A 26,180-nucleotide genomic window follows, 5' to 3' on the forward strand; every position below is an offset into this window, starting at 1 on the left:
TTTATGGAAAAGTTTGTTTTGGAAAACATTAACTTATATGCCAAATTCAACAATACTTTTCATTATAAATTAGTGTCTTTATTCTGAATACTTACAGTAATTCTCCTTGAAAAAATCTTCAAGAATATAACTCCTTGTTATTGATGGTTTGTGGTAGATTTAGGGTTGTCAGATAAAATAGAGGATGACCAGTTACAATTAAATTTCAGATAAATAAGAGTTTTTTAGTATAAGTGTATCCCTAGAAATATGCAGGACAAAAATATTCTTTGTGTATGAAATTCAGATTTAACTGGGCACCTTGTATTTTTATTTGCTTAATCTGGCAACTCTAAATAGATTGTAAATGTCTCCAGCCATCAGAGTTTAGGTTTTTCATTGTCTAACACTTGCCCGGCTTGCATGATGACCTCTAATGATATAAAATCTTACTAAGAATAGAGATGTTTAAGTTTGGTTCAAAGCTCTCTACATTTACTTAATAGACACAGTATTCTTAGGCACTATTTTAGAGAGTATGAGTCATATTTGATAATACTGAAATTGATTATGGGACATTTTTATGAGTCATTTCATTGTTCTTTAATCAAAAAAGGCAGTGGGATGTCAGGAAACGAGGAGCAAACCAGAATTCTGGAGATCTGAGTGCTAGTTTTGTCTCTGACTCAAACTATCCCTGGGTCCTTCTATTACCTGTGATTGTGAATACATCAATGACTGTGGTGGATTCATTGCACTAAGGACTCCAATTATTTTCCCCTTCCTGCGTTCACAACTCTGACAAAAAAGGATGGTGGAGCCTATTTGCCTACCCCTTGATTCTGACTGTGGCCATGTGACTAGTTTTGGCCAATGAGATATTAGCAGATGGAACACATGCAGAGGCTTGAAAACCAACTTCACTTCTACGTTTCTGCTTTTAACTATGTGCTTCTGCCTTTGCTAGGAGAACATGCCAGGACTGGCCTGTTGGAGGGATGGGAGAGTGAGGTGAGGAGCAATATTTAGGTTTTATGCATTCCTGTCTCTCACCCAAGAGAGAAAATAATCAGATTGACAGATTTCACTTTTCTCCAAGACTCATTACTCATTTGTTGTGTGTAGATTTCGGCAGGGGTTCAAGAAAGCATATTGATGCATGTATGTTGCAGTCTTAATGCAAATCTGATCTGGCCTTAGAACTCTGAGCATACCAAGAACCTAAGGGTAAATTTATTTTTCATACTGCATTATCCCTTTGAAACTTAAAGAAAGACAAGGAGGAATATAGAATAAAAAGCAGATTAAAATGAAGGGTGCATGCTGAAAGCTGGTTGGTCCATATGGTAAGAGTTTTATGGGCATCTTAAGTGGGACATGTGAGGGTGTTTAGGTGTTCATTAGTGTGGTCATGAGATTGGCTGAGTTTGGAAATGAATGCTGAATGGAACTTATTTCACCTAACTGCATGTCCAAGTTTCTATGACTCTCTGACTTGTTATTTACAGCCATCAACAAACAGAGTAGGAAGATATGAATGTTTTTGTTTGCCATGCTTGACAGAATGTTGAATTAATATCTGAGCTCTACATGTTAGCAACAGAACTTTTCGTCCTGATTTACAATTAAAATATTTGATTTGTTTCCATTTCTTCCAGGTTAATTGAAAAGCTAGGATCATCCAGATCAGACCCAGATGGATGTCTTATACCTCCTCTTCTTTGTCAGTAGACTCCTGAGTTACTAAGTTCAATAAGAAAGGAAAGGGATGGAAAGGAGTGCCTCATTTCAGGTGTAAGCCTTTATGATGTCTTCATATACTCCTGTACCAGTAAGTAAATTGAAGTTTTACAGAAGGTTACAGCCCAGGCTTAAATAAAACATGCAAGGTACTATAAACCTAAATTCTCATGAGACTTTGACAAGGGTTCAAGAGTGTATATTCAGAAACCTGTGCAAATAATAGTAATAATAATAATAGTAATAAAATTCACATTACTAAGCAGCTCTAATCTAAATGTCAATATAACTCTAAATAATATAAGCAGATGAAAGCAGTGTGCATTTTCTTCAAAGTTTCTAACTTTGGAAGGAATTCCTAGATATAATAGGTATGTGGGAAAAAAAAATCGTGTTGACAGCACAACAATTCATTCACTTCCTAACATGACTAGTCATGTACTGTACTTTAGTGCAAACAATAAGGTTATTGTTCGGATGGGAAAACAAGCAATTTGTTGGAAGGTGAAAATGTTCTATAACCTGATTTTATTTTGGCAGGCTGCACGTCATTTTTTAGTCTTAAAAGATGTATTTAATAGACACACGTTTAAAGATTTGGCCATTTGTGAAAGCAAGGATTCCTTCTAGTTTTTTTTACTGTTTTTGTGTGGGATTTTTTTTGCCTTTTTATTTTTATCTGTTTAGATCCAGTGGCCTAACATTCTGATCAAGGATAGCAGGGTCCCAGATAACACTGTCTGTTCTATTTCTCTCTAGGGTGCAAGCGTTGGAGGTTTGTGGTTGGAAATCCTTCAACGGTGACAATATGCCAATGAGTTGATATGAACCAAGACTGGATGAATGAAGCTACTGGTAGGTTCGGTTTATGCTCCAATTAGAGGACTTTGCCAGAGCAGCCTCATGGTTGGGGCCACCTCCTTTCCTTATTTTGCACCACTTTCTTGACTGACTATGGTCCAATAAGAAGTGGAGCAGGGAGGAGAGAAGAAAGAGCCAGGTACTTTGAGAGAAACGATAGAAGTTTCCAAGGCCTTGCATCATGTCTATTCCCACATTTCTGAGCTCTACAGAATTAAGGCATTCTGTTTAAGTTAATGGTGTCTGGATATTTGCAAGGTGGCTTTGGGGGTCCTTAATGATCTCCGAATAAATACCACTCACATAATGTTTAGAATCTATTTTAAGCAGGACACCTGAATTTAGTCTGAGGTTTTTCTGGAAGTTTCTAAACCTAAAGACCTGTTTATGTTTTTCTTTTTTGTGGGGGAAGGGGTTGCCTTTTAGTTTTAAAAAATACCCTATTTGTATTTTCTTCCTTTGGTTTGTTTTGTTTTGTTTTCAGTGGCATAATCATAGCTCACTGCAAACTGGAACTCTTGGGCTCAAGCAACCTTCCCACCTCAGCCTCCTGAGTTGCTGTGACTTTAGGCATGTGCGGCCATGCTAGCATAATTTTTTCATTTTTTGTAGAGATAGGATCTCACTCTGGTGCCCAGGCTGGTCTCTAATTCCTGGCCTCAAGCAGTTATCCCACTTCAGCCTCCCTAAGCACTAGGATTACAGGTGTGAGCCACTATGCCTGGTCCTGTATTTTCTGTCCAAGCAGAGAATGGCAGGCACCTAGCCCTTCCAGGCCACCTTTTTCCCGCCAAAAAAAAAAAAAAAAAAAAAAAAAAAAACTTTAGGTACACACACACACACACACACACACACACCCCCTGTTAATAAGCTCTTCCCAACCTGCTCCTCTCAGTTTCCATCCTTCCATCCTAGTGTGAAATATCAAAATATCTAAGAAAGATTTAAGGCAAGTTCTTAACTAGAAGGGGCTGGATTTCCAGCTCCTTATATTCTGTCTACAGAAACTGCTGTGGGCGCCGTGGTCAGACGAGATGCTTCTTCCTACATTTGTTTATAGGTTCCTCCCAAACATTTGGATCACTCTGGTTTCCATTTGAGTGTCTGCGGCTGAGAGCAACCATGTGAGCAAAAATAGTCCAGGGGCAAAACAAACTCAGACAGGCCGTAGTGTGCAAGGAACTGCAGCCTGAAATATCTGCATTGTCATCAGTCAGTGCTAAAAGGAGGTCAGTGATGTTTCTGGATTTGAGGCATAAGCAGGATATGGAATCTTGGAAGGTTTTATTCTATTGATATCCATGTGATTTGGGGGTTTTTGCTAATAGTTCTTGCTGCTAACTTTGAGTGCCAGAGTAAATAACAGTGGCCAAGGAAAAAAGACCTCTGGAGCTCATTTAAAGAAAAATGAAAGGAGTTTTTTCCTGCCAACCTGGGCTTCATCTTTCAACCCACAATTAAGAGAGATTGAGACTGAGACAGATATGCTGCAGTCTGGCGGACAGTTTGTAAAAGAGGAGTAGTCATTTTCAATTTAATTTTTATGTATTGGTCTTGATGACTGACCTGATGATTATCGTATTATTGGGTGTTTACTATGTGCCCCTCATTAATTATGACATTTAGTTCCCTCCAACAATACTTACAAGTAAATGCTGTTACTGACCCCAATTTGCAGATAGGAGAACTGACGGATAAGCTATAAGTGGTTTGCCATTGATATATGGTTGGAATGTAGGGAAAATGAAGATGGATTTGAACTTCAGGAAGGTTGCATCCAAGTAACGTGCCTAGTAGTTACCCAACATTTTTGTTAATCTAGCCTTAGTTTCTCAACATACTTTACTTTTTCCCCTTTTCATGAGGCTACTCTGAAAATACCTGGGATCTAGATTAGAGAGTATGGAGAAATCAGTCATTGACATGGCTGTTAAAGTTTGAGGGATATTAGGGGATTTCAGTGGTTTCTGCCAACACTATCATCAATAAATGCAGATAATCAGGAACTGATTCTATCCTAATTTACACAGCCATCTTACTCTTGCTAAGACATATTTCCCTTTAATGTTTTTCCATTCAGAAAAGTAATTTCTGGGATTTAGAGACACACCATCTTCCGAGGAACTCTACAATCTTTATATCCAGATTTTTTTGGTATATAAAACTTGGTACCTGTTTGACCTTAGAAATGGCCTGTAGGTTAACTAATAGGATGAAGATGTCAGGGAGGAAGGGGACGCCGCCTAGCATAGTGATGATGATTATTGGCTGTGATACCACTAACCAAGTCCAAATATTGATGTTAACACTAATTTTTGCCTTTGGCAAGTTAAGTAGCCCTTCTATGTCTCAGTTTCCTTACCTGTAAAATGAGTGTAATAACCGAGCCTGCTTCATGGAGTTATGAGGTTTATAATGGGCATTTTAAGCATTTTAAATCACGTTCTTTACCAATACTCAATACAAATTAGATATTTTTACTCGTTCTTAAATGTGTGACACTTCAGTGACACTAAAGTCACCAGGTGTAGATTGTGTGTACTTTCTGAACAAAATATTCTAGAGTTTTGCTTATCAGTGATATAAGATTTTCTGTGTTCCATGCATTTAATTTCATATGTAGATGTCATTGCCTCTCTGCAATTAGCCAGGTTGGAAAAATAGGTGTCATTTTCAGAATCTCCTTCTTCCTCCCTCTGTGCATACAATTTGCCACTCAAACTTATAGACCATCCCTCTGTTGTGACTCTGAAATTGCCTCCTTTTTGTCCACCAAGTTGAAACTACTTGGCATCTAGTGCAAACCAGTGTCCTCATATCCCCACCTCCTGCTCCCACATGGATCCACCTCTTACTCAAAGCCTCTTGGCAGCTGTTCCATATGAGATTCCTTTGCCCTCTCAGCTGCCTTCTGCAGTTTCTTCAGATGCCCTAACTCCAGCCATAACTTTATCCCTTCTACTCACTTTCATGGCCCTTTCATTTCTTAGCAAATTCTTATTTCCCACCTGTACTTGAGGTCCTTCAGCCTTTGCATTATCCCCCACTTCCAGAGTGTGCCCCCATCCTGCATATTATTAATAATTTCACATTTCCTTTGCTCTTCACTCAAAGTTTTGGGACAGGTCTAGCTCTCTGAAATCTAGCGTTGCTCAGAGTTATGGTCCATAACCTTGCCAAGATGGGAATATGCAACATTTTCTGTTAGACCAGTGTCTTTCATACTTTACTCTTTCAGGGATTTGACTGAAACAGGAGATTCTAGGTTAGTAGGTCTGGGATGAGGCCTGAAATTCTGTATTTTTAACAAACTCCCAGGTGATGCAGCAGCTGCTGCTGTATCTCCTACGGAACCTCTTAATGTTTCTCTCTGCCTTTCACCCTCACTCCTCCATCAGCTCTGCTGCCAGAGCTGTTCCCTTAAATAATTCTGCTTAGTTATTATTAATGGTTCCCCATGGCTTATAGAAACAATCCAAACACATGTGTGGAGCATTCAAGGCACTCTACTTGAAATCCTACTGAATATTCAAGGACCAGATAAATATTAATAACAACTCCTCCGCAACTGACCTCTACTCCTTGTCAGCCTTCATCATCCCTCTGCACACAGGTTCCTACTTTGCACCTCTGTACTGCCCTTTCATTCCTTTACATTCATAGATACTAGGTGCTCTGAAGAGCTCATTGAGCATCCCCCACAGTCCCAGAATAAGCTAAGAGCTGGGGGTGTAGCCAGCACTCACGAAGTGCCTGTTCACATGAATTGTGTTAGACTTTGAGTAACCAGGGCAAGGCCACAGGGGTTGGTCCAGCAATGGAGTCCAGGCAAATGATCATGATGAAAGGTTTTGTTATAAACCAATTAAAAAAAAAAAACTGGGGAAGAGGTCAGTTGTAAATAATAGAGCTATGCATACCAGATGCAGAACAGAGAGGAAAAAGTACTAAGCCTCAACACTGAAAATTTTAAGCACTGATTGAAAATTACTACCAGCTTCCTTCTTTGGCAGATGGTATTTCTTGAAAAGTGTTGTTTCTATGACAACATGGATCTGAGAGAAATATATCATTAATATCTGGGTGTTAGATTTGAGGGTTGGTAGGACATTATTGATTCTGTCTTCATGGTTTTATAAGAATATTTACCCAAGATTTTGAATCCCTTTCTTTTTCTGTCTTTGATAAATTCTTAGAACTCAATGGGTAATAATTCATTACTTCAAGGATGGGTGAAGATCCATTTTTTCCCATTATAATCTGCTTTAATTATGTATTTAATTATACTTATAAAATGTAAAGTTACAATTTTTTAAAGTATTACTTTTTTGTATACTAGGAAAAAGTGAACAGTTTTACAAATGAGTTTAGTTTTTATTATAATAATCCTGAATTACTGAGTCATTGGTTCAGACTCATTCTCTATGATTAATTTATAATCCCAGCAGCCAAAACCTACTTTAGGAAATTAGGATTCAAACAAGCTTTCCATTCTTAACATTATATGGATACATTCACCGGAAGCTGCAAAGACTCCTTTAACTCAGGACTTGCATGGAGGCTGCTGTGTAGGCAAACAGTGGCTCCCCAGATCCTGTTTTATTATTTGGTTCAGCCACTAAATAGTGTGTGATCTTAGACTGTCCCCCTTAATTCCCTGAACTTCAGTTTTCTCACATACAATAGGCTAGATCTGGAAGAAATTCATTCAATCAGAAGTATGTATGAGATGCTGGTAGACCAGGGGATATGCTTGTGTGATTAGAGTCCTGTCCTCCAGGAACTCATAAGATACATATATAAGTTGAGTAGATGAGAGATAGAATGCAATGGGAACTTGTGAGCTAAGAAGACAGGATTTTCCTAGATTCATGAGCTCTGTGTTCTTACCATATTGAGTTTTTAAAATTTCTGTTTTTTGTTTGTTTGTTTGTTTTGGAAACCGAGTGTCGCTCTGTCACCCAGGCTAGAGTACAGTGATGCGATCTCGGCTCACTGCAACATCTGCCTCTCGGGTTCAAGTGATTCTCCTGCCTCAGCCTCCTGAGTAGCTGGGATTACAGGAGTGCGCCACCATGCCAGCTAATTTTTTGTGTGTTTAGTAGAGATGGAGTTTCATCATGTTAGCCAGGCTGGTCTCAAACTCCTGACCTCAAGTGATTCTCCTGCCTTGGCCTCCCAAAGGGCTGGGATTACAGGCATGAGCCACCACGCCCAGCTGAACTTTTTAAATTTTATAAACACAGAAGCGTCTTTCCCATTCTGTGGTTTGGTGCCTTCTGCCTTTGCATAAATGTGACCTTTTTCTTTCTCTCTGCAACTCTTTCCTTTGTTTTTCTACCTTTTCCTGCTTATCCTTTAAGATTTACCTCAAGAGTTACTTCACACGACTAGGTCTGGACATCCATAGCCCTCGTCTTTGAATTATATCTCAGCAGCATATTATGGTATCTATTTATTTATCTGTTTTCTGACTAAATATAAACTCATAGGACGGGATCTTTTCAAAAACCTGTGATAGTAATAACTACTGCATAGTAGATACAATACATATGAATTAACCAATTAATGAATTAACTAAAAAGGGTCCATAATTGGTTAATTATTATTAGTATTATTATTCTTATTTTGAGACGGAGTTTTGCTCTTGTTGCCCAGGCTAGAGTGCAGTGGCACAATCTTGGCTCATTGCAACCTCTGCCTCCCAGGTTCAAGCAATTCTCCTGCCTCAGCCTCCCAAGTAGCTGTGGCTGGGGTTACAGACATGCACTACCATGCCTGGCTAATTTTTTATATTTTTAGTAGAGGCAGGGTTTCATCAAGTTGACCAGGCTGATCTCGAGCTCCTGACCTCAGGCGATCACCCACCTTGGCCTCCCAAAGTGCTAGGATTACAGGCGTAAGCCACAGCGCCTGGCCCCAATAATTAGTTAATTACCGATGCTTGATAATGTCAGTACTTTATGTCTCTCAAAATATATCTCTTTATAGCTCTTAGGTCCTTGTTTACAGAGCTCAAATGATTTTATAGTGATGTGCATCATATAAGGTAGTATGTGACTGTAGAATTGTTCTATTTTGTAACAAAAATTCAAATAAGATGAGTTTTGGTTTGACACTTTATTCTTATTTCATTTATGCAGCCTTCACCTTGCCTCCCAGCTGTCTCTGACTTTGGACTCAGAACCTTGACTGAGTCTCTGACTCCTATTTGACCTTTCTCATATCCAGCTTTGATTTTCTTTCTTTTTAATGTATGTGTAATCTTTACCAATGCTTCTGTGACCTCCCCTGGTCCCTGAAACATGTATAGTTTAATTGCTCTTTAAGAAATTTACAGCACCCATGAATATAAAACTAATTGTTTGTTGGCTGCATATATGTAGCCATTAAAGTGGGCAATATACCAACTTGTGGCATGTAATCAATGACACTTTGAGAAAGAATAGACCCTCAGGTTTGGTGTAGTTAAGACAACCATTTGCAAGTTACTGCTTTATTTACTAAATCTCCACATATCTGAAGGATCATGGAGAGGATGATAAGAGCCGTGTCACAGAGGTGTAAAGGACCAGGCATTCCAGCCAGGGCTACATCAGAATCACCTGTGGGCTTTTAAAGCATCAGATGTCCAGACCCTTTCTCCAGAGAATCTGACTTGGGAGGTCTGGGATGGAGCCATAGCATCATGGTGCGTAAAACCCCTACAGACAGCACTGACAAAGAGCCAGGGTTGGGAAGCTCTGTGGTAAACTTAAGACAATTAGGATAGATTTGTCCCAAGGACTTCATGACTCCCTCAAGGGATGGACAAAAGTTATTGCTTTTGAAAATGTGACCCTGAGGGCTTCCATTGTCTTTGTTTCTGAGAATATATTTTGATTTTAAAGCTGTTCGTGTGAGCTAACCAGTTTTCATGAGCACAAAAACAATGCATTAATTAAAGTCAACCATTAAGTTGAAGCAGAAATGCCAGTCTATGGACTTGTTGATTGTTGACAGATTGTAGCTGAGGAAGTAGAGCCAGTTCACAGCCTATGCATTGTACCAACAGGATTAAATGAGTTGATCTTTAAAAATTCTGTAGCAGACGATTTAAATGTATTCATGGACTTTCTTAGAAAATAAGGAGGCTGTGTGGTCTCCAGAAAAAGAAATCAGGACCTTGGACCTCCTCCCAGGGCTGCTACTAACCACACATGTGACCTTGGGCCAATTATTTAACCTCTTGAGGTCAGTTTTCTTATCTGTAAAATGCATGGACTGTATTTATTCTCCAAGTCCACCCTCAATATAAAACTCTATAATTTAATATAATTTAAAGAATTTTCTTATATTTCTAAAACACCTAACAAGGTAAAGTTCTACCTGGAAACAAAAGCCAAAAACTGAAATATAACCAATGTTATATTTTGTCCTGAATTTCATGTATCAAGATAATTTACGTTGGTTCACCAGTGTTTCTCAATGTGGACTAACAGAGGCTTCCTGCTAATACTCCATACTTGGTTTAATCTCTCAGCATTTCAGTAGTGACATTCATGGAAGAAAGATAAATCTGAACGACCCCAAATAATAGATCATTCAGTTCAGTTGAGTAAGCTTATTCTCTTACATCTTTTTCTGAAGAATAACATGCAGAGAGGTGCAAAAATTTTACCTATACAGTTTGATGATTTTTTCCAAAGTGAATGTGTCCGTGTAACTAGCAGTCAAGTCAAACCAATAAACAGAACATTAAAAGTGCCTCCAGGTGCCACCTGGCATGCTCCCTTCTAGTGACCATCTCCCACGCTCTAAAGGGTAAACTCCCATTATCCTGACTTGCAATATTACAGACTAGATTTTGCCTATTTTTATGCATATTTGTGTTTGTCTTCTATTGATATTATGTTTTGAAATTTCATTCACATGGCAATGTGAAACGGAGATTGTTCATTCTTAATTGTGTATAGTACTTCATTGTATGTGTATGTCACAATTTAATGTTGATTAGCATTTGGGCAGTTTCCAGTTTGAGGCTCTTACAAATCATGCTGCTATGAACACTCCACTCATATGTCTTTTGATAACATATATCTGCATTTCTGCTGGGTGTATTCCTAAGAGAGAAATTGCTTGGTCATGAGGTACATCACACTGTTGTTTGATTGCTTCGTAAGAAACTGGTGTATTGCTCTGTGCTGAGGTCCTAGATATGTTCTAGCACTCAGGGGTCCAAACCATCACTTTTGGGTTCGAAATGCATGAAAGAAACATGCACATCTATCTGAACTACAAATAAACTTTCTGCTTAAGTCTACTTAGGCTAATGTTGAAACATTTGTTCATTCAACACAAACCACATGGTGGCAGAAGGAGAGAGACCCTCATTACACCACATAGTAGCAATAGGACCTGCAATGTCATAATGAGTTAAAAAAAGAATGCCTCTTTAAAAGAAAAAAAAACAGGAAAGAAAGAAAAACATCATGTTCTGCTAATAATCCCATTTAAAGTCATCTGGGGGGTATTAGGTACGGCGGGACTGCACTTTGTTTTGCTTTGTTTTTAGTTTAACTGAGGTTGTAGACAATACACTCAGGATCTGGAACAAGGGCCCCCCACACATCAGTCCCTCCACTTGATCCTAAGATTTGGTATATAAAAAGTGTTATGGTTCTTTCTTCCAAAGTCTCCTGAAGGATCCAATTTTAGGTCTCTCAGAAGGTCACGTGCTCACTATTTCCACTGTGCATGGGTGGAGCAGTTTCGCCTGAAGGACAGTTCCAATGCCTTTGTGCTACTATTATTGGAGATTTGTTTCTGCCTGAGGTCACGTCCACCTCATCAGTTAGTGGCCTGCCGGCCCTTCAATGAAAGGGGCCACTTTATGTGATGCATTTGGCTTAGATTTGCAGCAGATCCTGAGAAAGTCTGTGGGTGACTGAATGGGTGTCTTCAGGAAATTGGAAAGACCTCACTTATCTTTATCAGAGACTCGATCAAGGTCTGGGAAGGACTAAATGAGTCATAATGCCTCTCCCTGTCAGCTTATGAAGAAGGTCCACTCCTGTTGTACATATAGGGTCTTGGATGAGCTTTGCTGGAAGCAGAGCCTGAGACAGATTTGGGTGCACATGACTTAACGAGGATGAGCTTTTGTAAGAAGGCGATGAGTGAAGCAGAGTAAGGCAGTGGAAGATATCAAATGTGTCATTTTGCCTGCTTCTATAGCAGAAGGAGGAGCTCTAGAACATAAATCGTATGACCCAGAGGCTTAGGGGCCAGCATTTTGTACCCTCTTGTCATTCATGTCAATTAGTCATCGGTTGTAATGTAGGCTGCCAGTGAACAGGGCATATGCAATCTCTTAGGCAGGGACACTCTCTTTTGGCCAAGGATATTTCTTCAGAGAAGTGGACAGCTGAGAGCCATTAGTAGCCAATAGAAGCAAAGGGATGGACGCAGGAGTCAGGAAAGGGAATCCAAGTGGGGATGGTAACAGCATCTGCTGCATACAAATTGTGATTCTTAGAGACCTTTCTCCAGGGCATAGGAGTAGGGGGACCATTTTTTTCTAAACGTCTGGTTGGTCTTACTTTATGATGGCATCTTCTGCTTGCTGATAGGTATCTGGCAAATTTTCATCAAACTCGTTCTGGGGAAAAAAACTGTCCCTTCTCACCCAACTCCCAGTTTCACAAACACTCTATACTCTTTTCCTGATTCCTAATATCACTCACCTCTTATATCCAGCTGATAATCTACTATATCTCTCACAATCTGGCAAAATATCTCACCTCCTCTCCAAAATCCAAAGTATGTCTCTCATCTTCAGCCAAATTTATCTCCGTATTCTATGGCAGTCAGCTCCTGACACACAGTCTAACATTTAAACGCTGGTGTTGTTCACTTTTGAGATGTATTGTATTATCGTCATACATAGACTATAAGACTGCTTTAGGTAGGGATTCTGCAGACCATGAGACCGTGAGAGGAAGATTTAAGTGTAAAGATGTGATTCCAGGAAGCACTGGTAGAAAAATGTTCAAGTGAGACTGGGGAGGGCCGACAAGCAATTCAAAGTACATTGCCAAGGTTACCACTGTCAATGATTGGCACATAATTCCACCAAGGACTTGTGGGATGATCTTCAGTGCATATCTTAAAATTGCACCACCCAAGGGGAAATAAATGGGACATTTATCTTCCAACTCTTGTTCATTATTAGTGAAGGCTTCACCTGGGCAGCTAACTCTTTGGTACTACTAGTGTGTATAGGCCAACCTCTTCCTACCAGAGAACATACTTAAGCTGATAGAGGTAGGTTCTCACAATAAGAAGTCTGTGAAAGTTGAGAAGATATGGGTGGGATATCTGCCCTGAGCTTCTGGAAGACAAGAATGACATATGCATCAAATTCCTCCATTCCAGTTTACAGAGATCATGTATTAACATTCTTGTTTCACTGATATGTTGGTTGCTGATAACTGAGAAGTGGTGTTAATGTCAGTGTTAAATACATATTTATATTAGCAGTCTTGTAAGATTTAAGGAACCTAAGGAAGTAACTCAACAGATGAAAACTAAACTTTTCCAGGATTAAATGTCACTATATTTTTACCACACCAATTAATGGAAGTTGTTTATCAGGAGTTTCATGAATTTGATGAGGCCGTATCATAGGTTGAATACTCAAGCATATTGTATTTGGGGGAATATTAGACATCTATGCAGTTTGGAGCATCTACCACAAAGGCAAATTCCTAAATTCAGCCTCTAGTTGTCACGGCACTCAATCACATTTCTCATACTCTTCTTTCTCTAGGACAGTTTTTTATTTTCATTTTTTCCAATTTTTCTCTAATGTTTTCCAAATTCCTATAAACTAGTTTGGTTCTAAAAACAGATGTAATGTTGGTCGTCTTTCCTTTCTGTGTCAATACCAAATGCACCCATTTTATAATTGGGAATCTCAAAGTTTAAGTTCTGCATGCAAACTTGCCTCTTTGAATATTGTGTTTTTTATTCTTTCATGCATTCAACAAATGCTTTTTCCGTGCCTGCTTTGTGCCAGGCACAATTCTAGATGCTTGAGATACATCACTGAACAAACATCTATTTACTTTCAGTGGGCTTATACTGTAGATGGGGAATAGTGTCATTCAATACGCAAAATAAATGAGTAACTAATATAGTATATGAGAATATGTTGTATTATGGGGTAAAATTAGGATGGGATAGGGGTATAATGAACATAGGTGGGTGAGTACAATTTTTTTAAAAGATTCTAAGCAATGTTTACAAAGTTTTAATCTAAACTAAGAAGTGAAAAAAGGGAGGTTTGTCAATCTTTTTATTTCCATTGGCTGGAAGCTACATTATTTCCTTTTCTTTGAAATATCTCTCATGTTTTCTTTTATGTCTTCTAGTTCCTGAAATTAACCACCAAACCTCCCTTCTCCTGAATGCTCTTAGCCCATTGTTACCCATTTCCTTTCACATGTAATAATTTTGACTCTCATGACTTTCGCCTGGCTTTTTCTAACACAAATATCACTTCACAGAAGCAAAGCCAATTCCCAAACACTCTATATTTCTCCTACTTTTACAGTCAATCTTATTACTTCTTTTGACATGCTTAACGTGTTTCTTTGGATGTCAACCTTGTTTTCTTTCCTTTTCTTTGCTTAGACTATCTCCTTTTAGGAATAGAATTTCTTCTTGCTCATTTTCTACCCTCCCTCCTTCTCCCCATGCCCATCCCATACAAAAACACCACCCACAGAGGTAAAAACATAAGTCTACACAGTTCATATGCTTAATTTAGCTGATTCTATGTGTTTTGATGCACACGGGACCAAATGGCCAAGTGCTACTTATGACTTCTTTCCAATCTAAATGACTGCTTCTTCAAGGAACATTTCTAAAACATGATCACAGTTTGTTCTCATGCTTTTTTTGGGGATGGGGTGGGTACATTTCTAATGAATCTAAGCAATGCAAAGATTGCATTTTTCAAGAATATCCCAAATGAAATGCCTTTTCCTGCCTAATTGTGCTCTGTCAGATGCTACAGACATTTGGTTTCTTCTTGTGGGATCTCTGCCCAGCATATTGCTTTATTCAACCTTGTATTTATCCATCTGTCCTCTCTGGTCTTCAACAGATATATTGTACATTTATAGATAATGAGGAATTCATTATTTCAGAACCCAAATATGAGAAATGTCTCTGAATTCATATCGAGTTGTAAAAACAACAGAGTAAAACTATTTTTGCTTTCTCTTGCTTTCCAAACATATTTAGGACCAGGAACAAGTTTTATTACATTTGCAACTCATTGGAGCTTTACTTTATGACTTAAGTTAAATATAAGTGAATTTATTTTTGTAAGATCCAGAAGAAATTTTTGTTACATAATTTTTGTAAAAGCTGCATATACATTAGATTTGGATAAATCAAATCTTATTTTAAATGTACAAAATGGCTCAATGTACAGGAAATTTATCTTGTCTACAAGTAATTCTTTTAAAAATTAATATCCAAGTTCTCTATGGTGAAATGTTTCAAATTGTTTTCCTCCTCCTCCTCCTCCTCCTCCTCCTCCTCCTCCTCCTCCTCCTCCTTCTCCTTCTCCTCCTCCTCCTCCTCCTCCTTCTCCTTCTCCTTCTCTTTCTTCTTCTTTCTTCTTCTTCCTTCTTCTTCCTCCTTCTTCTTCTTCTTCTTCTTCTTCTTCTTCTTCTTCTTCTTCTTCTTCTTCTTCTTCTTCTTCTTCTTCTTCTTCTTCTTCTTCTTCTCCTCCTCCTCCTCCTCCTCCTCCTCCTCCTCCTCCCTTGGATAGGGACTTGCTCTGTGCCCAGGCTGGAGTTCACTGGCATAATCAGGGCTTACTGCAGCCTCAACTCCTAGGCTCACGTGATCTTCCTGCCTCAGCCTCCTGAGTAGCTAGGACTACATTAATGCACTCTCCAGTTATTTTATTTGTTTGTTTGTTTGTTTTTGTAGAGACAGAATCTCACTATGTTTTCAAGGCTTTCTTCTTTTTATTTGATTTCAAATTAGGTAGCCTAAAACTGGGATGAGACCACCAATACAATTTTTTTTTCATTGTGACATATTTATAAGTAATAAATTTAATTTATACAATTCATCAGAATGTATAACTCTGAATTATTTTTATATTCTTTATCCTCTGACTGTCTTAAGGATTTTATGACTTGTCTGGTGAATTTCAAGACTTGCCACTGTGGAGTGGTAAGGAGTAGAGTTTGGCCACAGAGGTAGTCCAAACCACTTGAAGAATGTGCATTAACCCAAACACCTCTAACTAGACATGTTCACGTGTCAGAACACTGAGTCCAAACTTGGACTCGGTAAAATATTGGATGCAACAGCTTAACTGGTTTAGGCTAAATCTCCCCTTGAGATTTCCACTGCAGTTGGAAAGATTCACAAAGAAATAATAAAGCTTTTTGGTTGTTGTTTGGCCTTAACATCAGAAAACACTGAGTTTTTTTTTCTTTTTGTTTCTCCAGTTTTTGTTTGTTTGTTTTGTTTTGTTTTGTCTTTTTGTTCTTAGAGAGAAGGACTCATTGATATATTTCCTAAACTCTTTTCCTGCTACCCAACCTACCCCAAACAACAAAATCCAGGGGAAACTAAAAAGACCTGAATCCCATTTTAAACTATGTGAAGTTTAATTTTTTTGTTACCAAAAACAAAAACAAACAAACAAAAACAACAACAAAAAAATGGTGATCTGTATTTTTGTCCCGGGATTTGGGAAGCCTGGACTCAAAAAGTGGTCATTAATTGGTATTAGAGTTACATTTTTATCTACTAAAGATGTGAACTAGAGAACAAACTGGGGCAATGATTAAGATTATTTGCTTAATTGAAATCAGAGAACCCCCTAGAATTTTGAATATGAATCCATATCAGAGCCTTAAAGGTTTATAATGCTAGTGTTATAGATGCATGTTTTTCTTTGACTATATTGAAGAAATTTTGAGTTCAAACACAGAGAAATGCACAATTCTAAAACTATAGCAATAATTATTATTAATAGTCCACCAAGAGTATCCTGATATTTATGGCTACCTGTGCTCCCTGGCTCCTGAGCACTTCTGTTTCAGCAGACACAACTTAAGAAATTAATCAGTAGGTTAGGATTTTTCTATGTGCTTCTCTCACTAGGTAACTGGTTGTAAAAAAATGGACATTCTTAAATTCCCTTGGGGCTTTTCTTTCTCCATTTGTGAAACGGGACAAATACAACTTGATTTTGTCTTTAAAGCAATGATTAAACAAAATGAAAACGAAGTGGCTATTGTACAAAGAGTCTCTCTCAGTATAAAGTGTCTTTATTAGCAGGCCCATTTTGAGGATTAAAAAAAAAAAGCATTGTGATATTGAGAAATCCAAGGTCCTTGGTTCAAATCCCAGGCCCATTGCATATTTTATTTTTCATTCCAATCATCTGTGCAAGTCCTTTCTTATCTCAGAACTTCCATCTTCTCCATTGTTCGCTAAAGTGACTAAAATCTACTTTTATCTCCCATTTGTGAGAATCGAGTAAAAAATATGAATAGGAGCATGTTGTAAAAGGCAATGAGCCCACTTACCTAAACGATTGTTGCTGTTACTTTAGTTGTTTTTGTTGATATCATTATTATTATTGGTGAAAAATAAAATAGTGAAGTCATCCTGGACCTGGACGTTTGAGAGATAGTTTGCATCCATCTGAGGAGGACATAGCAACAGCGTTCAGCTAAAAAATAATCACAACTGAATAAAAATATCTCTTTAAATATTAATTTTGAAATTTATGCTCTCACTTCTTCATCTTCTATAAAATTTCTCTTGAATAATTATACTTGTTAAACAAATAAATAAGTGAATGAATGATTCTACATGCTGCTTAAATGTTTTTAATTACTCTATTATTCTGATCAGTGCTTTGCCTGCATTCACTTAACCTGTATACATTTTACCCATATAAAAGTGTGGCTTGATGGTATTCCCAGCTGACTGCATAAAATGAAAAAGACAAATAATATCAAGTATTGATGAGCTTTCCAACATCTTACGTGCTGTTTGTGGAATGTAAATTGATACAGATCCTTTGGAAATTGGGGAATGTTTGTTACAGGTGAACATATGAATTCCCCCAAAACCAGTAATTCTACTACAAGGATTAAATATCCCCTCAGAAATGCATGTATTTGTACACCATACAAGAATGTTCATAGAAGATTCATTCCAATAACCAGAAACCTGAGGCTACTCTGACACCTTTCAACAGGTATATTGAAAAAGAAATTGTGGTATATTCATACAATGGTAAACTACATAGTGATGACACTGAATGTACTACAACTATCCAATGACATGGGTGAATTTCACAAACATAATGTTGAGCAGAAGTACCCAATCATAAGACTATATAATGTATGTTTCCATTTGCATGAAGTTCAAAAGCAAGCAAAATGATCCCATGGTGTGAGAATTCAGGGTTGTGGTTACCTTTGGGGACACGGGCTGTGATAGTGACCAGAAGTCATCATAAACATAGCTTTTGGGACATTAGCAACTCTGTCTTGATTGAAGTGTTGGCAGCTTATGAACGTGATCTCCATATGTGAGAGTTTTCCAAGCTTTATGCTTAACATGCATGACTTGATTTGGATCCCGATCTCGAGACTCTAAGAATGACTACGACTAGTTAACCAGTTTGGTGAGATTTTTTGGAACTTAAGGAAAATTTATTTCCTTTGTTTTCAGAATTAGGTTGGCATTTTGGTGACTTATTGCTGAAAGAATGACTCTATACTCTTAGTCTATTTGTCTTCAGGACAAACTGGAGTTAGAAGCCCCTAAACAAATGGTGATTATGACATCTAAACTTTGACGGCAGAGCCATGTAGGTCCTTAGTTAGACCATGTATGACATAACTCAGTTAACTGAGGCAAGGTCTGTTTCATGGCCATGCAGGGGTCATGTTCCTTGGGACACGCAAGTGCTCTGTATGAAGCCAGGATGGACGTTATTTCTCATGCAGTTATGTGGGGACAAAAAGCTGATGAGGCCCTGTTCCAAGTCCTTCAGAAACTTACATAATGTAAATCCATTGACAAAGTCTTTATTACTCTCATCTCCAATTGAAAGTGGCTGGAAGCATCACCCTGCCTCTCTTCAAAGCAGTGTAAGATGCACCAGCTTGACTCAGAGCTGGAAGCAGAAGTCATGCATGACTCTATATTTGCACTGACATCAGTTCTACCACTAAAATACCTGACCAGTGGCTGGTGTTTGTTATTTCTGTGGTGCCTAACATCTGCATCATACGGCAAGATTCATCTCAACTTCTGGGCAGTGCCCTACTAAACTCGACCTGGAAATTGATTGCCTCTGTGCAGTTGATGCCTGCACTTCCGGGCTCAGTGGCAGGGTTGACTCGTATCATGGCCTACAAAGCTCCTTGTGCAAAGAGCTCTCCAGTAATCTGGTTGACCTGGAGCCTGTTTCCACCAGTTGATAATTTTGCTCAAGTGCTTTCAGAAGCTAGAATGGCCTGATAAGTTGGTCTTTGTATGGAAAAAAAATGCAAAAAACTAGAAGACAACTTGTTCTCACAAATCATGTTTCAAGGAACTATTTTTATTCCAAGATATGAGAAGCAGTACTTCTGACATGTTTTATTGTCTGGTGGCTAAAGTCAGATTCTTACATAAAAGTAAGAACTAAAAAATGTTAATGTTATTCGAGTATGTAGAGACCACCCTTGTCAACACCAGCATATTATAGATGAAGGAACTAAGACCAAGACACTTGCTCTGTCATTATCTCTATTACTATGAACACTCAAATGGTGCCTGTCCTTCTTGTTTTATTTTCATATCCCTCTTTTCTCATTCTTACTCCCCTCTGTATTTCCCTTGTCACTCTCCACTTTATAGCCAAAGAGAAACAGAAAGAGTGTAACGTAAATGTGGGAGGTACACATACAATTTTCTTCTGTCACGTCTTTTAATCAGCATCTCTTTCAACTCATACTATTCTCACTTTATCATCTCATGTTTTTTTTAATTTGGACACTTTCAATATAGTTTTATCATTAGGAGACATAAAGGTTTCAATAGCCAGTGGTGATTTTTAGGATTACACAGCTCATATTTTTGCCTTTTTAGTGTCAAAAATAAAACAATATGGAAAGTGCCCAAATCAGCAGTATAAGCCCTTGTTGCAAAATTATACCCATATTCAAATTACAATGTTGGTAGTCAGATTCTTTTTCCCTTAGAAAAGACATTTTTAACAATAGTTTTCAATGACAGCAAAGAGTCACTTATGTGTAACAGAAATCATAACCTTAAAAAAAGCCTTGAGAAATTGACACTTACTTTAGAATATCTTTTTATATTAATTGTCCTAGTGCCAATCTGGTAGATTTAAGCTAAATTACTTTAGAAAGCATTCCCAGGCACAAATGTGGCCAGGGAACTCTTCTACAATTTGTAAATTTTGCTGGAGGACAAAAAGTGGAAGTGGTAATAAATTGAATTTAAAGTCACAACTAAACAATGGTACTTGTATGTGTGTCTGTGTGTGTCAAATGTAAATGCAACTGGCTCAGATCCACAGAGCACACAAGAGCAAGTCTTCTGAATTTCAGAACTGACCAAAGGCAGAACGAACTTCAAATCTGGCACGTGACACTCTACAGTGTCTCCATCTGATGAGTTTGCAAACTTCCAGTGAAAAAAAAAGCTATGTATTATTCCATTCATATAGCTTTAGGGTATCAAGTTTTTAAGTACTGTAACTGTTTGACCTCCATAGAAAAAAGGATAGTTTTAATTCTTTCCAAAGCTGTAGTTTGTGCATCTGTGGACACTCCTTCAATATTTTAGAAGAAGGTATGAGGCATATTTAAAATAATACCATATTATTACTCACTTTGTCAACAAAATTTGGTGGTTTTTCCAAAGTGCCATATGAAGCCACATGAGATTTCTCTTGATGGGCTAAAAACCTGGCATCCCATCAAGATGATACTGTTTACGCATTCAATCATCATTTACTTTGTGGAGGCAGAAGGAAACTTTTCAATTAATTTTTAAAAATTGATGTTTAACATAAATTCATAATTTCTTACATATGTATTTTCTGAACCAAACAATCAATTTCCCTTTTCTTTTTTTCTCTTTTCTTTTATTTTCCTTCCCTTTCCTGCCCTTCCCTTCTCTTTTCCTTTTTTTTTTTTGAGACAGAGTCTTGCTCTATCGCCCAGGCTACAGTGCAGTGGCACAATCTTGGCTCACTGCAACCTCCACCTCCCTGGATTAAGCAATTCCCCTGCCTCAGCCTCTCAAGTAGCTGGGATTACAGGTGCATGCCTCCATACCCAGGTAATTTTTTTGTATTTTTAGTAGAGATGGGGTTTCACCATGTTGGCCGGACTGGTCTCAAACTCCTGACCTTAGGCAATCTGCCCGTCTCAGCCTCCTAAAGTGTTGGGATTACAGGTGTGAGCCACCATGCCAGGCCTCTTAATAAGAGGCATATCAAACCATTTACATTTAGAAAACAAATGCCAAATGCCAGGTGAACAGCCTTTTGCCATGTGTCATTCAGTTTTAGAATTTCTGCTCACTTTAATTATATTTCTGGCAACACTCAACTGCTTCAGATTGTACCATGAAACCTACACTTACGTGGAGCAGAAATTTTAATAGAGCTAAGGCATGTGAGCAAGAAGTGCTTTTAAAATTTCCACTGAGGGCATTCTCTACTTTGGGGACTAAGGAGAGTTCTACATTTTACCAGTTATGGAAGGACTCTCAAGTTGAAATCTAAGTGAAGTGGTTCCATTAATCCAATTTATCACTGTGATAATGTAATGTACTGTATGGATTGGTGATCAGGGCAGTCGACCAGTTTTCTCTCCCTTAACCTGGCTTAGTTTCCTCATAGAAAAGACATTTTAAATATACTAAGTTTCGGCTCTTGCCTAGCGAGTTTTTTCTTCCATTATTCTTTATACTGGAAGAGTAGCTGGTTTCAAAGACATAAGTTTCCCAAATCCCCTAGCTGATGTTTTCAGGGCTTCTCCCACATCCTTAGTCTTTACCATTTTGGTACATGTTTGCCCGAATCCCGACTGCCAGAGAGCTTACTCCTTTGCCTGAGGACTTGCCCTGGATCCCGAAGCCTATTTGCCCATGCAGGAGGCAGGTTGGAAGTCCCAGGAAATTAATGATCCTTTGGAGAAGTCTTTAGTCAATGGCTGAAGAAGTCAGTGTATAAATACCCCAGCTCTCTCTCCCGTTGGGGAAGCTAATCCGGAAGCATGTGCTCCACAGGCTTCCAGAGTTCCCCAATAAGACTGAGATCCAATTGCCCACAGTGATGACTTGCTTGACAAAGCACCCCTATTGGTTATCTTCCCTTGCTAGTCTGACTGCCCACCTCCCCTACTAGTATTTCCTAAAATCACCCCTGAAACAACTTCTTCTTGAATCTTTGTCTCAAGTTCTACATCTAAGTCTACATCTGGGGAAGTTCTGAATAATTTGTAATAGAAACATCTTTGGCTTTACTCTTCCCCCTTAAAAAAACTAAATAAGCCACTTCTCATCCCCAGTTATGCAGGGGCTATGTCTCCACTTTAAGGCATATTTTCTAGGTATTTTTTGTGGCATATTTTTGCCTTGGAAAATCTGCCAAAATATATATAAAATGACAGCTCACTTTAATCACACTTAATGAACACTTGCTCTGAAACTCTGGCTAGCAGCCAGCTGATACCTGGATGCTCCAAACTTCAAAAGTTGTACAGCTCAGCGGCTCTGGTAAATGCAATTCAATCTTGAAATTAAAATGTTGCAGAGATAGTTTCTGATATTGTTTTCCAGATAATTGGCCTTAATAGAGTAAAAATAACGTTCATATTTAATCTTCTTTCCTTTTCCTCTCAGCAATTTAAGGAAAAGTTTAACTTAGTTTACCAAGGCCCAAGGCAATGCTCAGCTATATCAAAATAAAATATAATAAAGCTTTCTTAAAATACATTTCTCTGAATTCTATCTCAAATCTGTAAAATCAGGACCTTTGAAATTGAGGAATTAATGTTTTACAATTCCGCAAAAATAATTTTTATACAGTCTCAGGTTATATTGCCTTGGTGTGTGATAGTCGTTTTTTTTTTTTTTTTTGTTTTTTGTTTTCACTTTTCCTTTCTTCTAATCTCATAGTTAAGTTGAATCAGATTGCCCTATTCTTTTGACAATCTAAAGGAAACATATTTGTATGTACACCCTGTAGAACAGTATTTACTTAAGTCTAGGTTTAATAGAAAATAATAAGTCTAATAAAATACCCAAGTTCCTATAATAAAAATGAAACAATAAATGCATAGAAATATGAGGAAGAAATTACACCCATTAAATGCACCTAGCCTGATGAGTGATAGGACGGCTGCTTATTCAAGTTGCAAATTTTACACATGATCGAAGCTTTATTTAGTCGAATGGAATGTGCTTCCTGAATCTGGCTTCTAACTAAGCCAGAGCACAATAGCAAGTATTATGTGATTGGACTGAGCTCATTCCCTTCTCTGAGTCATTGTGATTCAGTCTTGACTGCCTCGTTCTCTCAGGTAGCCTATCACCTTACTTTTCCCCTCTGGTTTAGAAATTCATTCAGAATGTTATAGAAACCAACTTGATCATCCTTATACATCATGGGTTCACGCTCCAGTCTTTCTCTAAAAACTTCTGAAATCACTGGGAATATTTAGCCTTATTTTACAGTTAGAAAACATAAGCTCAGTGATTTATAGAGATAAAATTCACAGAAAGTGTCCCACTAGAGGCCAAGATGAGACTGTCTCACTGCTAAAAGATCACATGGGTGGATGAATGCCATGCTAATTGCACCAGCAAAGTAGAGATGACTCCAAAATATATTTTTAGGATAATTTAATATTTGCAATTCTCAAGAACAATATTAAATATATCATCTTTAGAGGTTTCTGAACACTCATATATGTCCTTACATTTATTAGTCTTTATTTTGACATATTTAGAGAAGTAGGGATATATCAAAATCAAATTATAACTTGTGGCTTCTGAATATTCTTAATCCAAATATTTCCTATCTTCATGCATTGCTTAGCCACTGAGCACAAACCCATAAGATATAGTATGAGGAAAGCATTGTCAAGATGATTATATATTCTGGAAAGAATTTTGGTTTTCTTACTGGTTACCCTGGGTTTTCCATGCACTCATCCAAGTCAATGCTAAAGTCTCAAATTGTTTTGAGCATCTGAATTAAGGAAACTTAATATTAGAAGAAACATACTCCATTCCTAGACAGGTTCTCAAGGCTAACACATTTCTAATGCAGATGGAAAGGTTATTTATTGGTCAGGGGTGTTATAAAGTGGCCCATCTACCATGGCTCTTAGACTTTCCAGGAAAGTGGCAAACCTCCCTGTCTTTGTTCTAACACTCTGTTTAGGTCTTGCCTTCCTAAGACTTCTCTTTATATACTGTATCTCTGAGTGTGTCCCCATACAGCAAGGAGATGTTAGGCTCTTACCATCAATGGAAGAAGATTCCCATGTTTCTCTCAAGTCATCTTCCTCCAAAATTCAATATGAGCTCATTCTGGGCCACTGATCTGACTATGAATTCTGGGAAGTGTGCAGTTATCAGATAGTGATCTAGAATTCGTACAACCTACAAAAGACATTGTTTGTAATAACTTAAACCACATCAAAGCTTCCCCTCCCCTGGAGACTGTAGTGAAAGCAGAGCATCATTAGGCAAGATGCCTGATAGAAACATTAGATGCTGGTTCCAGTTCCCCAACAATAAAAAAAAAAAAAAAATCCCAAGGACTTTAGCCTTGCTGACCACATTGCTAACATTGTTGATATCGTAGGGCTTCGTGGATAGTCCAGGCTGGCTTCCATCTATTTCCCACCTATAGTCCTTGACATCTTCCATGCCAGTGTCACATTGCTGTGCTCAGGGTGAGAACTCCTTCTTCTTCCCTCTAGCATTAACTTGTAATCATTTTGATCAGATCTCTGACACAGAAGTTTTGGTGACTTAGTTTGGCATAATTCTTTTAGCATAACCACTCACATTTAACTCATTTTTCCATTTTTTATAGCCCCAAGTTCTCTTTGGAAATACAGGTTGGCTTCTCTTGGAGATAGTTCTAAAGATGATCTGAGTAAAAATATACAATAGGATACATCGAACAATTCCCTTACAGCTAAAAATCCCTGGACTAAGCTGAGTTTCTTCTGAATCTAGAATGTAAGCACTGGGGTAGCAGATTGGGAAGAATATAAATTCACTGAAATGTAAGTTAACACATGAAAAATTCCACTCTCCAAACAACCAATTTGCTGAGAGCCAATCTGGCTGCCACTTGCATATGTACATTGATTGGTCAAGAACTATCTAGGGCTCTTAAAATGGGAAAGCTATTTTTTTTCTTACCCTGTATTATCTGAAAATCACTACTTGATATGGTTTGGCTGTGCCCCCACCCAAATTTCATCTTGAATTGTAGCTCCCATAATACCCACATGTTATAGGAGAAGCCCAGTGAGAGATAATTGAATCATCAGGTTGGTTTCCCTCATACTGTTCTCGTGATAGTGAATAAGTCTCACGAGATCTGATGATATTATAAGGAGAGTTTCCCTGTACAAGCTCTCTCTCTTAATCTGCTGCCATCCATGTAAGATGTGACTTTCTCCTCCTTGCCTTCTGCCATGTTGTGAGGTCTCCCCTGCAACGTGGAACTGTAAGTCCATTAAACTTCTTTCTTTTGTAAATTGCCCAGTTTGGGATATGTCTTTATCAGCAGCATGAAAAAGGATTAATACACTACTAAATCAAAGCAATTTAATTGTACTTTACTTTTTACAAAGTATAAGTAATTTCACCCCTGTCTTTTTACTTCTTATTTTCTACTGTGATGCAACCTATATATAATTTAAACAAGCAAATAATTAAGTAAATAAGTCAACAAATGAATCTCAAAAAAACAAATCTTTCCAAACAGTGGCCAGAAAATATCAGTGGTCCAAAGAAGCAATATAAATTATATAATACAATAAATACACACAAACACACCATCTTTAATACAATTCACTGACTTTCTCTATAACTTTAATAGATAATAGTACAGTTCAATTGAATGTAGATTAATTTAGTGTTTTGGATTTGTAAACTTCTTCTCAATCGTTTACCATTTTATAGATAAATGACAAGTTGTATTAGTCAGCATTGCTGAGATATCAAATGATCCTTACATTTTAGTGGCTTAAACCACAAACATTTATGCCTTGCTCACATTTCATGCCAACTAATTTGGGACTGCTCCATTGTATTTCTTCTCATTTTGGAACTGAGGATCAAGGAGAAGTGCTCTTTTGGCTTTGCTATTCTCTTGGAAAAGGAAAAAAGATGAAAGTCATTTGTGCAGTATCCCCTAATGCTTCTGTTTACATGTCATGACTGTTTATATTCCATTGAATAAAGCAAGTCATGACAAGGTTCAAAATGAAGGGGGCAGCAAAGCACAT

General features: G+C 37.9%; 1 long non-coding RNA gene across 1 annotated transcript in view; it reads left to right on the forward strand.

Moving 5' to 3' along the window:
- Positions 1 to 1,751: 1,751 nt before the first annotated feature.
- LOC126929059 (uncharacterized) overlaps positions 1,752 to 26,180 on the forward strand; it is a 35,060-nt gene continuing 10,631 nt past the window's right edge. The window contains exons 1-2 of the long non-coding RNA XR_007717058.1: positions 1,752 to 1,810; positions 2,479 to 2,574. This is a non-coding gene — a long non-coding RNA (uncharacterized LOC126929059). The remainder of the gene's footprint in view (positions 1,811 to 2,478; positions 2,575 to 26,180) is intronic.

The sequence above is a fragment of the Macaca thibetana genome, chromosome 10 (assembly GCF_024542745.1).
Source record: "Macaca thibetana thibetana isolate TM-01 chromosome 10, ASM2454274v1, whole genome shotgun sequence".
Classification (NCBI taxonomy): domain Eukaryota; kingdom Metazoa; phylum Chordata; class Mammalia; order Primates; family Cercopithecidae; genus Macaca; species Macaca thibetana.